The following is a 6,000-nucleotide window of genomic DNA, read 5'->3' as shown; positions in this document are numbered from 1 at the left end:
CACCTAGATCTGTAAAATAGAGCCTGATGTCATAAGACGTTAATATTAGGTTAGATTTAGGTTGCGATGACCAAAATTCAATGTCTAGCCAGCGTTTATTTTGATGTCCAATAACGATGTCAAATGACGTTGATATTTGGTTGATTTTAGGTTGTTAGAAAGTGACCAAAATCCAAACATCGAGTCAACATTTTAAACCAACATCACACTGATGTCAAATACTTATTCGTCAGGTATGGCAACCAAAATACAACATCTGATAGACGTCATAGTGGTAACGTTCACACACTGTCAAGCTGTAACATCGTTAGACGTTGATGTTTTGTTGATTTTAGGTTGGACGCTGGACGTTGACGTCAGATGTTTGCACTCTAACGTCAACCCGATTTTCATTTCCAAACAAAATGCAACGTCCCCGCGACGTTGGGTACAACGTCAATCTGTCATCATGTTGACCTGTGCCTGCTGGGATTGGTTGCAGGTTTCCAACATTATTCAAAATATCTTCTTTTGTGTTCAACACATAACAAAAGCACAAACAGGTTTGGCAGAATTTTGATATTTGAGTGAACTATTGCTAATCAATAAGTTCTGAAAGGGCTAGGGTGGCTCAGTGGTTAGCACTGTTGCCTCACAGCAAGAAGGTCGCTGGTTCGAGTCCTAGCTGAGCCTCTTGGCATTTCTGTGTGGAGTTGGCATGTTCTCCCTATTTATTGGAGTGGGTTTCCTCCGGGTTCTCTGGTTTCCCCCACAGTCCAAACACACGCGCTATTGGGGAATTGATGAACTAAATTGGCCATAGTGTATAAGTTTGAATGTGAGGGTGTATGGGTGTTTCCCAGTACTGGGTTGCATGGAAGGGCATCCGCTGCATAAAATATATACTGGAATAATTGGCAGTTCATTGCGCTGTGGTGACCTCTGAAATAGAGACTAAGCTGAAAGAAAATGGCAACCCAGGCTCATTCTGAAAACGTACCTATATATCCATTTCTGGAGAGCGCCAAATACACCACAGGAGCTGCTTTTTTTTAATAATAAACACTGATTTCTAGTCAAGTCTTGCCCTTTCAGTGTTAAAACTTGCCCCGTTCTCGCTCATTCTGAAAACGTATAATAATCAAGTGCGTTTATGTTATTTTAATTCAGATTTACTGGAAAATAAGTCAAAAATACTGATTAGCAAATCACAGACAGATTTCCGATGATATTTTACTGAAGATTTCCATCTCTTATGGTGCTCTCTTCTGTCTTCATCTTTTGCCTGTCCTTACGTTCGTTCATTTCTCTGACTTTTCTTTCCTCCTATGTCCTCTGTTTATGTCTCTCAGCGGATTGAAACGAGTGGTAATAATGTCCCAGATTTGTCTTTTGGTTCAGTAAATGGTTCAGTGTTTTGGCTTTGCCTGCTGCTGTATGTAGAAAAGAGAAAAACCGATCAAGGCACAACTAAATAAATACTATCGTCTTCAGTGTCTTCCTAGAAATGTCTTTTCCTTTGTTTTATAAATCGAAAATATGGAACAGCACAAGTAAAGCTAATAATTGTGGAGGCAATCTGTGAAAACGAACCTCTTTGCGTGTGTAACTTCAGGCTTTTGAAAGCCGTGTTGAGAGAAATTAGACTGGATGTGGTTTGTTTTTGAGCTATGAGATCATTTATGAAACTTTTTTTCTAATAAAAGGATGCTGAATCATCGTGCGTGGCTTATTCCGTTGTTTTGGATTCACAATATTATGCGGCTCTGGAGTTTTATTACATATATTTATTTTCTGGACGGCTACAATGAACACAAAAAAACAATTTAAAAAGACCACAGATGACATCTCAGGCTATTTCTGTCTGTGGTTGTAATTTTACGCAGCCTTTAGACTGTTGTTTATAGTGAAATTTCATACTTTTTACATTAGCATCCTGCCAAACTGCCAAATGTGGTTGAATTTTGGAAAGTTTAACCATTATCTGAAAAGTGATATAGTCACGAGAGTGTTTTTAGACCACTGACACATGCACAATAATACATAAAAGAGAACTTAAAGGCGTAATTCATCCTAAAATTTCCTGTTGATTAACTCAGGTCATCCAAGATGGTGAATTTTTACTTCAGTAGATCATTAAAGAAGTTTTTGAGCTGAATCTGTGGTCTTTGGTGAATCTTATAATGACAGTGAATGGTGACAGGTTTTTCAGATTAAAATTAAACGCATAGAAACCAGTCCAAATCAATAGTCGTGGCTCCTGATGACACACTGAGGTCTTGTGAAGCAAAATGATCAGTCTGTGTAAGAAATCGAAACTTCTTTTTTTGCAAAATGATTAGCTTTAATCCACAGCCTGGTCAAAAAGTTCTTGGTGCAAGTGTAAGTCCGGTCGCTTTGATGAGGAACATAGGAACAGTATATACACTAAATATAGCATACGGACCCTGAGCATGCGTCAATGGCGCCGCCACATTTGTAAAGTGCTCCCAGGGCAAATGTCATTCAGCTGCACTAGTCAAGACTAAAGCCAATCTGAAGATAACGGACTTTAGCGCTGTGTTCGGGTGTAGAAACAAGCAAACAGAGAAAACAAAACACAAAGGTAGAACATTTGATAGGTAAGTTTTAGTTTTTTTAATTATTGTTCCTGCTGAAAAATCCAGCTTAAACCAGCCTAGGCTGGTTGGCTGGTTTTAGCTGGTTGACCAGCCTGGTTTTAGAGGTGTTTTGGCCATTTCCAGGCTGGTTTCCTGCCATTTCTAGCCTGGTCTTAGCTGTTCAGGCTGGAAAATGACCAGCTAAAACCAGCTTGACCAGCCTGGTTTAAGCTGGACATAGCTGGTTTTGATTGGGCTCAAAAGTTCAAGCTGGTTTTAGCTGGTCATCTCCCAGCCTGACCAGGCTGGAAATGGCTGGAAACCAGCCTGGAAGTGGCCAAAACCCCTCTAAAACCAGGCTGGTCGACCAGCTAAAACCAGCCAACCAGTCTAGGCTGGTTTAAGCTGGTTTTTTCAGTAGGGGTATGTTACGAACTTTTGTGCTAAACAGGTATTGATGATAATACAGTCTCTTACTGCATTCACCATAAGCAAAGCAGCACCAAACTCGCACTAAATTCTAGGCTTATGCTAGTTTTGCGTAATAAAATAATAAAATAAAATAATCAAACATTATAAATGAAATATGACAAGATTCTGCAGTGTCAGTCTTAGACAACGAGTCTTATCTGTCTAAGACAACAGATAATTATAATTTTTATAATTATAATTGTGTTCAATAGAATTGTCTTTAATATGCATGCAAAAACGTCTTAGCATATTACTCCAGTTGTGTCTTTACATCGTTTTTCCAGTTTAACTGAAAGCAACTGTGAGTGTGTTGGTTTTTAAACCCTGAAATGTAAGTTTTAAAATCAATATGATTGTACACAGCCAATAAGGCAACTGGCTTCTGTTTCTAGCTCATGCTAAGTTGATTATGAGGTATAAAACAAAAAAGGACAGATGGCTTTATGGCAGTACATCAAACAACATATCACCCAAGTAGTGAAATAGTATTAACACAGAATAAATAACCAAAGAGAAAGTTGATGGAGGAATTTAAAATGAGAAATTGACCATAAAATAAAGAGGCAATATCCTAGCCTACCTAAAATCTAGATTTACTTTCACAACTAACATGGGGAAAAGTGAAAATGAAGGAAATTTCAAAGCACTTCCCAGATGTAAAAATCTTGAAAGCAGCACAATATCTGTCATTACGCCACAAATGTTTCTTTATGTTGTAATATAGCATTAAAAACGCTTCTCAGGCAACATTAGCCAATGCGCATGCGCAGTATCAGCCCGCGTTTCAACAGGTAGCTGCAATGTCGATGAGTGCACTATGAATATATAGTATAGTTTTCTTCCTGGTTCTCCCTGAGTTTTCTAATTTAGCCGCGATGCCAGCAGTCATTTCGAGCAGTACCAAAACAAGCAGGTAAGCTTTGAAAGTTTGCAATCTCTGCTAGCGTTAGCTTGAAACAGTTTACGTTGAACTATGGAAGGCCGTTGGTGCCAAAACATTTTGAAAACTAGTACTTGAGTTAGCACACATGGTAAAAATGTTAGCAATATTTCAGCAAACTAGCATGTCTCTCATTCGTATGATTTATTTTGGCTGTAATGACCCCTTTTTAGTCCACAGTCTACTTTTTTTTTGCTAGCCAACACCGTGTAAATATTTTGACAAAGAATTATACCTGTTTAATTTAGGGGGCTCTAAAATGGTTATATTGAGGAAAAAAATAGTTTTATTAGTTGTTTTATTATTTTTGAAGTGTTAAAAAACAATAAAGTACCATATACAACATAATACCAAATATATTTATTTATTTATTTATTTATTTATTTATTTATTTATTTATTTATTTATTTATTTCAGAAGTGTTAAACAAATGCTGTCATGTTTTCAGACTTTTAGGTAAAATTTCACAACAGAATACCTGTGTTTAGCACACATGGTAAAAACATTAGCAATATTTCGGCATACTAGCATGTCTCTCATTCGTGTATGCTTTTTTTTGTCTGTATTGATCCCTTTTCAATCAACAGTCAACTTTTTTTTGCTAGCCAACGCTGCTAATATTTTGAAGAATAATTATACCCTGTTAACTTTAAGGAGCTCTAAAATAGTTATATTGAGGGGAACGTTCTGTTATTAAAGCTCAGTATATTTCAGAATAATTTTCAAAGCCTCATATATGAGTCAACAAGCCTCTTCTTTGAACTACAGCAGTTGAATGCGAATGAACTGTGGAAAATGTCTGAGAAAATAATCTGTCATGGCTTTGACTTGCTTACATCTGAGTCACTGTTCACGTGTGAGTACTGTGGTAAACGTTCAGATTTTCCTAAATGGTGCTGATCATATTTGTGTTAGAAACTTCACTAAATGAGCGTGTTATTCAGGGAAATTGAGGAGATTTTCCCGGTAACAGTGCAGTCTGCGAGCGCTTAAGTGTTTTTTCAGGTCAGGATGTGAATATCTGTTTCAGTAAAACACTGAGCACGCTCTGGGTTTGCTAACGCAGCGTCTCGCTTTGTCCATGTGCAGGAATCTGAAACAGAAACAAGAGCAAAATCCACATCCGTCTGTTTGCACAGATGTCTGACGGTCCAGCGTTGTGAAAACTACACAAACTGAGCACATTTCAGCACAAATGAGGTAAAAAAAAAATACAAACATTTTTGTTTCTCAGTGGTAGTTATACGTTTGACTAACTAGTGTCAAACAACAAATATTTAAGAATAATTTTTATTTTTGTAATACTTTTGTGGTTTAAAAAAACTATTCTTATTATTATTAATATTTATAAGAAGTATTATTAATTATAATAATGAAACATAATAACAATAATAGTAATAATAATATTACAATAATAATAAATTATTTATTTGTTTTGTCACTGTTTTTTTTGAACACTTCTGATATAAAATAATATTGTTTATTTCAGACGTTTTTATCAAATTTTACTAATTAAATTTATTTAATTGTATTTAATTGTAGTTATAAGTTTGTCTAACTAGTGTCAAACAACAAATATTTAAGATTCATTTTTATTTTTGTAATACTTGTTTCTCTAGATTTGTGGTTTAAAAAAAACTATTCTTATTATTAATAATTATAAGAAGTATTATTATTATAATAATGAAACATAATAGCAATAATAGTAATAATAATATTACAATAATAATAATAATTATTATTATTTATTTATTTGTTTTGTCACCGTTTAGTTTTTTGAACACTTCTGATATAAAATAATAATGTTTATTTCAGAATTTTTTATAAAATTTTACTAATTAAATTTATTTAATTGTATTTAATTGTAGTTATAAGTTTGTCTAACTAGTGTCAAACAACAAATATTTAAGATTCATTTTTATTTTTGTAATACTTGTTTCTCTAGATTTGTGGTTTTAAAAAAACTATTCTTATTATTATTAATATTTATAAGAAGTATTATTAATTATA

At 34.7% G+C, this 6,000-nt stretch overlaps 1 protein-coding gene across 1 annotated transcript in view; it reads left to right on the top strand.

The window, feature by feature from the left end:
• Positions 1–5,019: 5,019 nt before the first annotated feature.
• slc5a12 (solute carrier family 5 member 12) overlaps positions 5,020–6,000 on the top strand; it is a 38,827-nt gene continuing 37,846 nt past the window's right edge. Inside the window, exon 1 of the mRNA XM_056451555.1 lies at positions 5,020–5,190. The gene's annotated coding sequence lies outside the window, so the exon portion shown is untranslated. The remainder of the gene's footprint in view (positions 5,191–6,000) is intronic.

Source organism: Danio aesculapii, chromosome 25 (genome assembly GCF_903798145.1).
Source record: "Danio aesculapii chromosome 25, fDanAes4.1, whole genome shotgun sequence".
NCBI classification, from domain to species: Eukaryota; Metazoa; Chordata; class Actinopteri; order Cypriniformes; family Danionidae; genus Danio; species Danio aesculapii.
This window is presented reverse-complemented; position numbering and strand designations above follow the sequence as displayed.